Genomic DNA, 14,389 nt, shown 5'->3' with positions numbered 1-14,389 from the left:
AAGCAGCTTCCCTGACCCTCCCCCATCAGCGCTTCCACCAGCTCTGGACCTTGACAAGGGCAAGTATGAGAAGAGAAGGAGGGAGCGCCCGTCTTGGCGCAGCGGAAACGAATCTGACTAGGAACCCTGAGGTTGCAGGTTCGATCCCTGGCTTCGCTCAGTGGGTTAAGTATCCAGCATTGCTTGAGCTCTGGTGTAGGTTGCTGACTCTAGGTTGCAGACTCAGCTCAGAGCTGGTGTTGCTGTGGCGTAGGCCAGAGGCTGTAGCTCTGATTGTACCCCTAGCCTGGGAACCCCATATGCCGCTAGTGTGGCCCTAAAAAGCAAAAAAAAAAAAAAAAAAAAAAAAACATGGGGGCGGGGAGCGAAGGAGATCAAGGTTTAAAACCAGCAAGACTGCAAGAGAGGGTTGACTCTGACAGCTCTCTGTGCCACAGGAAGGGCTCGATGTCACACTAGCTCAATGGGACACCGCAAGGCAACAGCTCAATTTCCCGCTGTAGGCAGGGTGGCACCCAGGGCTCCTGGCTGGTAAACTTTTCTGTTCTGTTTGTCTTTTAAGACACAAGTAAGAGACAAACTTCCTGGGAGAGCTCATGGTTGTAATGACAACAGAGAGTCTAGGTGAACACAGGACACAGACCTCCTCTCTGGACCAAAGAACCTCTGAACCCAGACACTCAACCAGATCATGTAAAATCCATACAACTGCTGGCAGTCCACAGACAGCAAGGAGCCAAAATGCATCAACACATCGACATGTGAGAATGCACTGCCCAGTGAGTTAAAAAAAAAAAAAAAAAAAAACATGCAAAGAAGAGAAACAGAAAAGCAGACCTTGTGACTACCAAGCAGAGTCATCTGTATGAATAGCGCAACTCCTGTCATTAAGAGTCATTCAGGGAACGGAAGTTCCCTAGTAGCCCAGTGGGTTAAGGATCCGGCATTGCTACAACTACAGCACGGGTTTGATCCCTGGCCCGGGAACTTCCACATGCGTGGGTGTGGCCAAAAAAAAAAAAGAAAGAAAGAATCATTCAGGGGAAAATAAAATAAATCTGCTCTAAAACAGCCTTCATGAAGAAACCAAACTCTGAATATCGTGCGAGATTCTAGGATCGTTTGAAGAAACCAGGTCCTGCAACACTTTCGTTCTCAAAGAAAGCCCTTTACCAACCTTGGCCAGCAGACACAATGGCAAAGAGAAGGCTGGCAAAGGCTGTGCAGAGGCCTGGTCCCAAGTCTCCAAAAAACAACGGGGTCCCCCCGACAATACCCTCGAGCCCCGGTGAACGTCCCCCAAGGCCTCAAAGGCCAAGTGACTCCCATCTGAGACCTGCCACTTCCAAACTACCTCTGGCTGCTCAGAGCCCCTACCTGCTAAATCCTCCCGTCGCACTTGACCCCTCTTCTCACCTCACTCCCAAGACCCTTTTTTGCTCATTAACATTTCTCTGCCCCGCACTACCTGCCTCTTCACAGAAACCCTATAAACCTTGTAGCACAAGGGCTCAAGCTGACTTTATCAAGCTCTGCAGGGAAGATAACTAGCAAAGGCAAACTACTGCTAGAGTTCAGTCTCATTTCTACCTTGCTGGCCAAAGTAAACCACCGTTCCAAGGTGGGAGAGGGGGTGCGTGCCTATGCAGAAAGGACGCTAGAAACATAGAGACGCTATGAACAACCTGCTAGGACTCAGGCAGCTCTCCCGACCTCGGGATGATGGAGAAAAGGAGACGGGCTGGGGCTGGTGGAGAGACATCTGGGAGTCACGTGCACAGGGGGATGGCTGGAGCCAGGGACTGGGGAGATGAGCGACAGAAGACAGACCCTCTGGTCTGGGAGGCGAAGGTGGCCAGGAACCTTGGGAAGACCCACACACAGGACACAGACAGGGAGCTAAGGAGGGATGCTCAGAAGGGGCCGAGGAAGCCTGGAGAACACACTGCCAATGACAGCGAAGGAGGAAAGTCTAGAGAAGCAGCAGCACGCCAAGGACAACCGCTGGTTTAACGAACTGGGCGGTCCTGGGCACCTTACCGCAGGTTCGAAGAGAACTCTGGCCAGAAGCTGGACTTCAGGGCTTTTGGTGGCAAGGCAGCAGAGGCAGTGAACAGGGGGTGCTCACTCAAGCAGTCTCGCTCGGACAGCAGCAGCACAGGATGGCACATAAGCCGGAGAAGTACAGACAGAAGCGTTGCTGGGATTCGCTTTTTTGTCCTCCCTTGTTTTAAAGATAATCAAGACCTGAGCGTGTCTGCAGACAAAGAGGAAAACAGGCCACCGGAAAAGGAGCAGAGGCTAACAATGTGCTGGTGGAGGAAGGAGGGCACTCTGGGCACTGAGCAAGCATCCAGAGGGGCAGGAGGACCCCAGTGAAGAGGGCGAGCCTTAAAAGCACCAGCAGGCTTTCCCCCCCCACCCGAAAGGAGGGTGACTATTCTCTCTACTGATGAACGGTGTCTCTGATGAGCTGTGTCTCCAGCCATAAAACGTATGATATTCAGAAGCCACACAGTGGGTAATATTTGAAAGCGAACACACACCTCTTCTCGAGCACCATGCTTCTTTCTGGAAGACAAGCCACCCCAACTGTGAGTGACGGGCAGGGGGCGGGGAGGAAACGGGGGACAGAAGGTGTGACTGCAGCTGCTTCGCAGCTCCGAAGCCTTGGGGTCTGGGGTTATTATCTTGGCGGTGGCAGCTGGTGGTGTTTGCATTTGCTTTGTATGAGAACCTCTCACCCAAGTGCGAGGAAACTATGGAGAGAGTCCGTGGCTCCTTCGCCATGAAAACCTACTGGAACTGCTTTAGCAAAGATGAAAGTTCTCCTGTCTGCTTCGCGGTTTTGGGCTTGCAAGACATTTTGCACAAGTGCAGACCTTTGTTCCCGTCCTTCCCTGCCTTTTAAAGTGCTGTCTGGGGTTCAGAGAAGACGGTGATAAGACCATTTTTTGAGATCAGGTTGGAGTCGGGGATGGAATTGGCAGGGAACCGATTAACAGCACAACAGAGACGCCGTAAAAGCTGAGCTGGATCGTTAGCTCCAGTTTAAAATTGATTTAGTGCAAAGATAACTGCTCCTGGGATCTATAACACACTAATATTTATCCTCCGACAGACGTTCCTTAGTAAGGCCGGAAACCAGACAGGAGGGAAGGAAGGTCTGCTTGGCCCAGAAACGAGAAACCCACTGGTTAAGTCCCACAAACCACGGCTGGACCACATACCATGAGGAGCAGATCCGCTTCTAAAGGAGCTTCCAACCTTGCAGCCTGCTCTCAGAAAACCCCACGAGGGAAAAACCTCACGGAGAATCGTGTTAGGGCAAAGAGAGTCAACACTAAGTAACCCTTTGCCTCTCAAAGAAATCACTCTAGGAGCTCCCGCTGTGGCACGGTGGGTTAAGAATCCCACTGCGGCAGCTCAGGTGGCTGCAGAGGTAACAGGTTTGATGCTTAGCCTGGCGCAATGGCTTAAGGATCCGGAATTGTCGCAGCTGCGGCTCCAATTCAATCCCTGGCCCAGGAGCTTCTATATGCCGTGGGTAAAGCCATAAAATTTTAAATTTTTAAAAAAGAAAGAAATCATTATAGGCAAGAATTTTTCACAAAACGCTCACCCTGACAGCATCCCTCCACCCCGTACACAACAGAGAGGTGCACACGACGCTTCTCTAACGCCCGTGTTACCTGAAGCCAGGAGCATGTGCCTTAACTGATGAGCCAAGGCTTGAGAACCTACGGTGGGAACCTGACCATGGAAAATAAGGAAAAACTGGAAGGGAATAAAGGACGGACTCATGATGGGACAAACCACAGCCCCCCCCCCACCCCCCGCCATTTACTTCCAACAAGCTCCTACTTGCCTCAAGGTCTTAACCATCTTAAATGTCAAAGTCCCCAGGGAGAGAGGTGACCACCCACTCCTCTGATCTCCTGGGACCATCAGAGTGCCGACCAAGAGCTCAGGAGGACCTGCTCACAGTCCAGGTAAAACCAAAAGGAGGGCCTGGCATGACTTACAGCTTGAGAGGGCTGGCGCTGGACCCCAGAAATAAACCCCGAGGCGCACTGTGGGCAGCAATCAACTTCTCCAACGGAAGGTCAAAATTCTTTCCTCTCAAGTCACCCCCTTCACCTCCTAAAGCTTTACCTGCTCCAGACGCTGCCACTGGGCGGCAATGAACCATTCTGTACAGAATCCCTCCCAGAGGCAGGGAACAAACCCAGCCCGGGCCCCACCCTCCCGGGGCTAACACCCCTGCTTCTGCCCTGGATCAGAGGCGTCCCCCAGGGATGCTGAGCACACACGGCACCCAGCCCTCCCAGCTAAGCCTGTGCCCTTGCTGGTCCTCCACCAACGTCTAGTTCCCCGTCTCGCCTCCGCCAGATGGACCAACGCTTCCAAGGCCACCTCCTCTATCAGGTCCTCCTCAGTGCCACCCCAGCCTGCCTGCAGCAGCTCCCTGCGCCCACACAGCAGACACCACTCCCCTCCCTTGAACCTCTGTGCATTTAACAGCACCTAGTATGTCACTGTCCTTTGCTGTGTTCTGATGTGACCTGGCCTGGGGCAGCCTCCCCAGGGCTCAGTTTCTGGATCTTGAGGCCAAGGAGAGAAGAATACTGAATGATCACAAAAGGGAAAGCAACCACCTTTTAGTGCATGCTTACTGTGTCCCAGAGAAGGCCTGCGAAATTCACAAACACCATCTCCTCCGATTCTCTCGGTGCCAGGAGCGGGCACTGTCATCTTCATTTCACAGACAGAGAAACGGAAGACGGGAAAGCCCGAGCGCTGTGGCCAAGTCCACGGACAGCAAGCGGCAGAGGAGAGGGTCGCAGTCCGGCTGTCCTCCTCCTGGGCCCTCCGTCACTAGGCCCCACGGCCCTTCTTCTCTTCAGTTTCCAACCTGCCTCACGGGGCGATTCTTTTTTTTTTTTTATTGTTATTTCCCCAATACAATTTTTTTTCTACTGTACAGCAAGGTGATCCAGTCACACATACATGTACACATTCTTTTTTCTCCCATTCTCATGCTCCATCATAAGGGACTACACAGCAGGATCTCATTGCTAAGCCATTCCAAACGGGGCGATTCTAACACAGGAAAAGTCCTGAGCATGCCAGCTTCTCTGGGTCTTTCTGTCCCCAGAAAGGTCAGCTCCTCGAGGGCAGCCATTGACTTAAGTGCATGCTTTATACCTCGAGAGAGAACAAAGGAATGAGGGGCATCAGCTCAACCACCAAAATGAGAGAAGGAAGCGCCTCCCAGGTGGTTACCTAACAACCTACACACCATGCTCACGGGGCTGCACAGATGGGGCCGCTTCCTCCCCACTGACTCCCCCAGGCCGCGCTCCCCCCGGGGGCACAGTGGCAGCGGGGTGAGGAGCAGGCATGACACAGCACGTCCTCCCCGAGCAGCAGGCCCGGTTCTGCAGCCCTTGCTAAGACCAAATCCCCGCTGGAGGGAAATCCCACCCCAATCCTCTTTGTCAGAGCCGAGGAGGTCCGCGAGACGAAGCCTCCAGAGGACCTGAAATTCTGGCTCACCTGTGCCGCCCAAAGGCCAGCCTCCTGCGAGTAAGAAGACGGGCCTCAGGGTGGCACACCCTGGTCCTGCGGCTCTGAGCTGACTCATCCTGGCCTCACACACGCCTCTCCGCTCCCACCCGGGAGCGGGCATGTCCCACCATGTGACCTTGGGCAGGTCGTGGGCCCACCCAAGCCGGTCTTCCCAGCTGGAGAATCCAGATAATCCCAGAACTACCCTCAGAGTGCTGACGGGAGGGGTGGACAGATAATCCATGGAGCCACTGCCTGGCACTAAGGAGCAATAGGTGTGTGTCAGCTACACACGTGGGCAATGAGGACACAAAGGGACTCCCACATCGCAGCCGTGGCAGCTTGGCCCTGTGAACGCCAAACAACTGATACACGGCTCTTCCCGCGGAGAAGGAGGCCAACCTCGGTGTGGGCATCAACTACACCGCATTGACAGTAACAAGAACTGAAAATGAGGCTGGTCTTACGGGGACGCAGGGGAGGCCAGTGGGTGGGGAGATAAAAAGGGCAAAATGCAAACAAGGAAAGGGAAGGAAAGGCTGCCACCTAACCAGCTGCCGACAAGCCAAGAGCTGCGCTGGTGGCAAGTCCAGCCTCGAGAGAAAGCAGAACAGAGCCCTCTGGGGACACGGCGCCTGGCCTGTCAAGAGAAGAGACCCCCGGCTCCGTCGTGCCCCTCAAGCCACCACAGCACGTATCAGCCAGCCGGAAAACCATGCCACCAGCATCTGGACAGCAACGCGGGTGGACCCTCGGCTCCCTGAGCTGGTTTTAGCACATTCAGAAACTGATACGTCTCTGTACGTAGACAGGAGACACAGAAGCCGCTTCCTTTTCTAAAAATACACATGTGCAGGCGGTACTGAGCGTGCCATCCAGAACCCATAACAAAGAGAGCATCTGCGGATGTGTGCCCCCAGCAGGAACGGCACTTCCTTTACCAAGAGCGAAGGGCGCGAAGTCGCCCGTCACCCTGGAGGACGACTGTCTCAGGAAAGAGCACGCCCAGAGGCGCTCCGCGACCGAGACAGGCCGGACCTGACCCCGCTCTGCCCCTTGCCTTTCTCAGTCAGCCTCTCTCAGCCTCAGGTTCCCCATCTGTAAGGAGAGGGTGAGAGCAGCATCCACCTGCCAGGCTCCTGGGGAGCATCAGACATGACTCCAAAGCACACAGTCTGCCATCAAGGCACATCAAGGGATCCCAGAGGCTCCTTCCCCCTTTGCCCCCCTCTCATCCCTGAAACAACCCAGCCAGGAAGACAAAGGCTGGGTTTCCCTGCTTCGCAGGCAGCTCACTCCTGAAGGATGTCCCTGGTGTGTGTTCCGGGCAGCAACGCCAGGGCCGGGAAAGCAGGAGGCTGCTTATACCAAATGCAGCGGAGGAAGAAAAGAAAGCCCATCCCCCCAGTCCTCAGGGAGGCTCCTCTAGGCACCCCGGCCTCAGCTAAGGGCCAGGGGGTCAGAGGAAGGTAAGGGAGGGCCCCCGTGGAAAGGAGGCCACCACTGTCCGAGAGTGTCCTTCTGGAGGCCACAGACAAGGAGCTTTAGAAAAGTCCTGAACGCTCCGAAACCGAATACGATTTGGGGAAGAACATGCACTGGCTTGGGAGAGAAGCCACAGCACCCATCAGACTCTCAACAAAGTCTGCGACACTCCCCTCAAAAAAGAAAAGGCTTTCAAACCACCAACTCATGAAGGGAAAATAAGAATGTCTGAGAAAGAGAGAATATCAAATGAGCTCTCATTTTCAGCTCACATGTAACAAAACGTAGCAGACGCTTTACCGTGTACTGTGTTACTGAGTCCCCACGACAGTGGGCCGTTGGCAACCCCAGATGAGGAAAGTGAGGCTCAGAGGACACCACATCCCAAAGGCCCTGATGAGCAACGGCAGCTCTAGGACGCAACCCTGAGAGTGTCCGAGGCCGAAGCTCAGGATGCTCCTCGCCACATCAGAGGGTCAGCCCTGCAGGCAAGCCCAGACCTCACAAACCACAAGGAAGGGTGGAGGGGAAGGGCGCCCGTATCCGACGTAGAGTCCAACACTCGCGCCACGGCACCCAGCCTGTCTGTCTTCACACATTGATACTGAGACATTTTTTAAATATTGGTTAAGAAACAGGAAGTCATGGAGTTTCCATCATGGCTCAGTAGCAACAAATCTAACTAGCATCTGTAAGGATGCAGGTTCGATCCCTGGCCTCGCTCAGTGGGTTAAGGATCCGGCATTGCCATGAGCTGTGGTGTAGGTTGCAGACATGGCTCTGATCTGGCTGTGGTGTAGGCCGGCAGGTGCGGCTCAGACTCGACCCCTAGCCTGGGAACGTCCACATGCTGCGGGTGTGGCCCTAAAAAGATCAAAAAAGAAAGAAAGAAAGAAAGAAAGAAAGAAAGAAAGAAAGAAAGAAAGAAAGAAAGAAAGAAAGAAAGAAAGAAAGAAAGAAAGAAAGGAAGGAAGAAAGGAAGAAAGAAAGAAAGGAAGGAAGAAAAAGAAAAAAGAAACAAGTCGTGAAGTATACAGAAAGCTGGGTCTATTGTATCAGTACCAAAAGCCTCAGCTTCCTCACTGGGAAAAAAAAGGAGATTATAAATGACTGCTCCAGGCATGCCTGGCATGTAGTAAGCATTCAGGAATGGCAGGCCCCATTGTAGTTAGCAAAATCTGGTGAAACTACATATTCTAGGAATCAAAGGTGCACTCTTTACGGCAGGGAACCCCACACCGTCTGTGTCAGTGAGCCCAGCTTTCTGCATCCCCGAACCCTGCTCCAAGGCTGTTGTGAGAGAGGCCTCCCTTTGGCTCCCAGGGGTGAGCACACTCTCCCCTCCAGCTGCCTGCTCGGGAAGCCAGCAGCGGCAGCCAGCAAGACTTGGGAGTAAGCCTGGGTTCCCGGAGCCAACTCGCCGACATCATCCGAGCCGCAGAGAGGTCTTGGATCGCCTCCAGGGTGATTACAGGAGGTAAGGAGTATTCACGGCAGCCCTCTCCAGATTCCGAAAGGACAAGCAGAAAAGAAGTACAAGAAGTTATCAACGGGCGGCCATTCCACCTCTGATCGGGAAATGCCAACAGAAGACAAAGCCAGGCTTCTGGGGGACAAGGGCTGGGGAGAGGAAAGGTTTGGGAGACCTTTGACTCACGACCCCTTCATCCCTAGCAGAAACACCTCTCTCCGATGCGATTCTTCGCCACGGAAGGTCATTTTCATGAGTTGGAACCACTCTTCACAGCCAGAGGGCCCCGTCTCTAGCATCACTGAAGAAGTCTCCGCGTATAAGACAATAAGAGCGGCCACTTACTAGTAAATAACTACACTATGCACTAAGGGCTTTGCACACGTTATCTCATCTAAGCCTCAAAATGGAATTTTGAGAGAATTCCCATCCTCATTTCACAGGTGGGAACTGGCCTTGGAAAGGTTAAGGTCATAGGGCCGAAGAGATTTCCAGTTCCCACGTTCTAACTACAATGTGTTTTCAGATAAAACATGGCGTTCCACCAAGGGGGCCTCTAGACATCTTTTGCTCCTAGTCCTTCCAGAAACTGAGGAACTAACCACTCTATCTTCATCCAAAATACTTTTGATGCTAGGTACCGAACCCAAAATAAACTCCACTCAGTCCAGCCTCGGCAATGCTCAGAAGCAGCCAGGCCAGAGCTTTCAATGACACAAAGGACACGTGAGGGGGGGATGTTAGCAGGTGACAGAAAGGGGGGTGTGACCACAAACCCCTTAGCCAGAATACTCCACATTCCTTTCTTGTCAAGAACGATTTCAAGGAAAGATGCCTTCTCCAAAGATAGCAAAATCCCAGAAGTGTTAGTGGAGCGTCTCTAGAATAAGAAAAGGTGACCCAAGAAGAATACCGAGGAAATATCGCTTGGGGGAAAAAAAACAAACACATAACACCCTGCAAGTGTTCTCCATTAGATTTCCCAAAGCAAGTCACGACTTTGGAACCAACCCATTAACACAAATCGAAATAATTTAAACCAAATGTTCCCACGCGAAGGGTTCTACAATGTTCTACAAGGGTAAGAGCACTCTCACATCCCAGGCCACCTCGCTCCACTAATTACCACCAGACCTGAGGTTTGCATGGCTCTGATCAAGCCAGCAAAAGTCTATGAACCCCCAAATCAAGAGCAAAGGTCACCAGAGAGATGGGGAGAGGGAGACACAAGGAACGTGGGACATCCTGCCACAGGACCTCCCTCTGGAAATGAAATGAATCTCTCGCGCTGTCTCTCTGGATTTTTTGTTCCTAGAAGTCATCCTTCCCCAGGACTCATGCTCTCTTCAATTGGCCATCTCCTTTGCTCCAGCCAGACGGATGTGTCACTTAGCAACCCCTCTCCAACCACAACAACAAAAAAAAAAAACCTAAGGAAAACCGGGAAACCAGAACGAGGAAGCCAAGATGAAGTCAGGCTTTTGACAGCTTTCGCTCCCCTGCCCTCATGGGACAAGCTTCACGCAGAGCCAAGACATCCACAGTTTCCATCAGACCTGTGCCCAGAGTTAGAAGAGGTGCCCTCACTTGGTGTCACTGAAGCGTCACCGGGGACCACTCAACTCAGGCCAGGGCCAAGGGTTCGTCTTAAACTTCGACGACTCGATACCCCGCAGGAACGACAGCATCCCCCAGCTCTCACCTCATCGGTCTTCAAGTACAGCGGAAGCATGGCACCGAGGGGGTCCTGGATCTGGCCCAATACGTCTGCCAGCCCAGGCAGCCGGCTGAGCACCAAAATCACGGACACCACTGATGAGCTCCTCAGAGCCCTTCCTCGGTGCCTCACCCCAAGTCAGTCCCTCTCCATCAAGCACGACTCGCTTCGTTCCTGGATATTTCATGCCTTACGGTTCTTTCGCCTGCTTGCTTTCTTTGGTGTTTGCCTCCATGCACACAGCGCCTCTGATCACCGCGTCATCCTCACCCCCAGAGACTGGCACCAAGAAGGCACGCAACTCGCACCCAGGGTGTGGAGGGTACGACGGTGAGAGGGAATCCTACACGGAGGCTCTCCTAGATCCGCACGTGGTGAGAGGCACCTCCATCGTCCCAGTTTCCCTCAACAACACGTGACCGATCCACCTTTCATACATTGATGACATCTGGGTCCTTTATGACTTTTCACACCGTCAGGCTCAGGGCAAATGAAATGAATTACGTGTGTATGCGATCCATGGTATGAAAGTAACAGTTCTTTTTATGTTCCAAAATTACCTCGATGGAAATTTTTAGAGGAGGAAGGGAAGGGAAAAACAAACTGGCGGAGAGATATGAAAGGGGTGGCTAGTCCAACTGGTTTTCTACGACTTGGGGAACAAGCCCACCCTCACCCTGCTGATTCCTTGACAGTTTCCTCTCGGCGTATAAACTGAGTACAGATACGTGGAGCATGAGACGAGGGTGAAGTACAACTTTGCAGATGTCTTTTCTGAGGACTCCGTTGGCCAACGAACGAGGCTCTCATAGCATCACGGCAACCACCACTTACCACTCCCGACCTGTTCACCTAGGAAACATCGCTGCCTGCGATTTCTATCCACTAGTGTGTTTACTGTCTGTCTTTTTCACACGCATCTGAGGTTCCTAAGAGCAGACCTGGTCTTGTTCACAAGCCCGTAGAACATTCCAGGCCCCATTCAACAACCATCAAAAGAACCTAAGAGTAACTATGTGCTTTGGGAGGTTGCTTAGGCTTCTGGACAAAGACGAAGGGTTTGTTCCCTCCTAAAAGAGACAAATAAGCGACGGATTATTCCTCCATGAGGCGGGAAGGCTCTGCCAGCCACTCCCCAACATATAGTCACAGGGCTCTGAGTAAACTCAGTTCAAGTTCCACCCAAAAACTGTTTAAGCTTAGCTTTTTTTTTTTTTTTGTCTTTTTGCCATTTCTTGAGCTGCTCCCTCGGCATATGGAGGTTCCCAGGCTGGGGGTTGAATCGGAGCTGTAGCTGCCAGCCTACACCAGAGCCAGAGCATCGCGGGATCCGAGCCATGTCTGTGACCTACACCACAGCTCACAGCAACGCCAGATCCTTAACCCACTGAGCAAGGGCAGGGATCGAACCCGCAACCTCATGGTTCCTAGTCGGATTCGTTAACCACTGCACCACGACGGGAACTCCTAAGCTTAGCTTTTTTAACCTCTGCAAATTCATAAATCACACCACCCAGGATGATAAAGGGACTCAGTGAATCACCTAGGCCCTGAATGAGCCTCTTCAGCAAGAGTCGAGGCAACATATATGTGGCTGATTATATTTTCCAAAGAAAGCCACCCCCACACGGCCCAGGCCCACATGTTCTTTCTACAATGATTGAGATACAGACACTCCTCCATCGAGCAAGCAGTGGAGCCTGCATGCCCGCCCCTTGAACCAAATGACAGCGGCAACAGCTTCAACCAAAAGAACATGGCAGAAATGACAAGGCACGACTCGAGAGGCCAGATCGAGAGCCCACAGGACAACCGCCTGGGGTGCCCTCCCTCCTGACCTGGACACAATGCCGCTGGAGCCCAGAGCCCCCTCACCCCCTCGTGGAGGTGAGGCCACCCTGCTGGAGAGGGCCTACAGAGAGACCACAGAGAGAGACGACCAGTTCTCCCCCCCTTAGCCGTCCTGGTCTTCCCAGCCCCGGTGCCAGACAGGCGCGTGGGCGAAGGAGTCAGATGATGCCAGCTCCAGCCCTCAAGTCACCTCAGCCGACGTGGGGGAGAGTCCACACAGCTGTCCCTGGTGAGCCCTGTCCACACTGCAGACTGTAACATAAACCTGGTCGTTTCAAAACCAGTGCCTTTTGAGGTCGTTTGTTTTTCAGCCACCATAGCTGGACCAACACATAAAGTCAGTGATAACAGTCTGTCCTCGGCAGTTCTTACCACCACGTCCCATGGGAGGCAGGGAGGGGGGATGTGTGACCTCAGTCCGTGTGTCGTGTATATTCATACACAAATATGAAATCCCAAAACCTTCGGGTCAAAGAGTGTCATAAAACAAGAACCCCCTAGATCGTGCCGGGCGCCACGTTCCCCTTCACTGTCCATTTCATTTGCACCAACACAGACTGCAAAGTGAGAGCAGTTTCCTTTTGAACAAGTTCTTCTCACCAGTTTGTTCACTCTTGCTCCAGAACCCTTTTCCTTTGAATAAGCCCGAAGACAGATTATTTACCCGTGTGACATCTCTCCTAGATCAGTTTTGGCAGACTCTGATTAAAGTTGGAGGGAGATTCTTCTCACGAGAAAAATCCTTTAAGGAGTTCCCGTCGTGGCTCAGCGGAAGTGAATCCCACTAGTATCCACGAGGTGGCAGGTTCAAGCCCCAGCCTCGCCCAGTGGGTTAAGGATCCGGCGTTGGTGTAGGTTGTAGAGGTGGCTAGATCTGGCATTGCTGTAGCTCCGATTGGACCCCCAGCCTGGGAACATCTGTCTGCGGTGGGCATGGCCCTAAAAGACAAAAGCAAAAAAAAAAAAAAAAAAAAAAAAAAGAAGAAGAAAGAAAAAATCCTTTCAATGTCAATGTCTATTGAAAAATCTTTCACATGCCTATTTGTGAAATATTTGTGAATATTTCACATCCCACATGGATGCCAGCATCAGGCACACCTGAGTTCAAATACCAGATCAACCACTTAGTAGCTGTGGGACCCTGGCAAGTTATTTGACTTCCCTGTACATCGGTTGTTTGCACATGGGATGGAGACAATAATTACCCTCCAAGGGGTGTGGTGAGAATTAAACAAGGTTAGTGCAGTGAACACAAAGGGCTGCCTGCCAGCCACGGTTCTAAGGGCCCCGAGGCACTCAGACCCTCCCTGGCCCACAGTGGACACGCCATAAGCAGTGGCTGTTGTGAGCATCACTATTCCAAGCACAACCTCATTAGGTGAGGATGTGTTCCTGTGACTGCTGCCCTAACACTTGGGGGTAACTCTGTAAATATCAACTCTTATTATAGCACGAGCGCCATGAGGCTCAAATTTATAGTCAACTCAGAGAACTGTGAATAAAGAAGATGCAAAAGGACCATCAGAGGGTCTCTTAAAGAGAAGAGCCCTGCCCTCACCTCCAGAGATTCTGATAAACAGTCCGGAATGGAGTCCAGGAAGTGGCTTCTCAACACCCCCACCCCTCCACGGGTGAGTCCAACCACCCCTGCCCCAGAGATGCTGGTGGAAACATCTGAAAGGCACAAGTCAGGACGCCGCAGAAAGAGCATAAGCTCAGAGTCAGAGGTCCTGGCTTCTCGTCTCAGCTTTGCCCTCAACTAGTTCTACGATTGTGACACAGCCCCTTCACTTCTCTGGGTCTCGGCAAAATGAGAGCTCTGGCCTAGATAATCCCAAAGATGCCTCCTTTTCAAAGTGGACCCTGCACCCCGAGTCCCTTCAGACACCCTTGTTTCGTGTATTTGCAGCAAATGAACTGAGAGTTCTCATGCATTAAGTCCCCACTATGCACAGGACCACTGGCCGGGAGGCTCATTCACTTATTTCTAAGGTTCACCACCAGCAGCAGTCAGGGGTTCAGGGACTGCCTGGGGTGACACAGCCAGTAAGTGGCAGGGTCTTGATGCTATGCCAGGTTTACCTGACCGACACCTGTGCTCTTACACCTTTACACCTCTGGGCACCTCAGGACAAAATCCATTCTCTTTGCATGTCTTTCTGTTGCTGGTGTTTTTCGAGCATCAGAGGTAGTGAAGGTGCATGTTCAGGCTCTTCAGCTCTGCCACGAACCAATGGACAAGAAAAGGGCAAAGGGGGGGGAGCAGTGGGCTCACTGGGGACCACAGCCAAGAA

At 52.4% G+C, this 14,389-nt stretch overlaps 1 protein-coding gene across 21 annotated transcripts in view; it reads right to left on the bottom strand.

The window, feature by feature from the left end:
* ARHGAP26 (Rho GTPase activating protein 26) overlaps nucleotides 1–14,389 on the bottom strand; it is a 457,576-nt gene that overhangs the window by 368,380 nt on the left and 74,807 nt on the right. The window lies entirely within an intron of this gene.

The sequence above is a fragment of the Sus scrofa genome, chromosome 2 (genome assembly GCF_054392235.1).
Source record: "Sus scrofa isolate SSC_HxYL_T2T_F1_AM1 chromosome 2, Sscrofa_HxYL_maternal_Yorkshire_Landrace_v2.0, whole genome shotgun sequence".
NCBI lineage: Eukaryota > Metazoa > Chordata > Mammalia > Artiodactyla > Suidae > Sus > Sus scrofa.
Note: the sequence above shows the minus strand (reverse complement) of the source record. Positions and strands in the feature narration are given on the sequence as shown.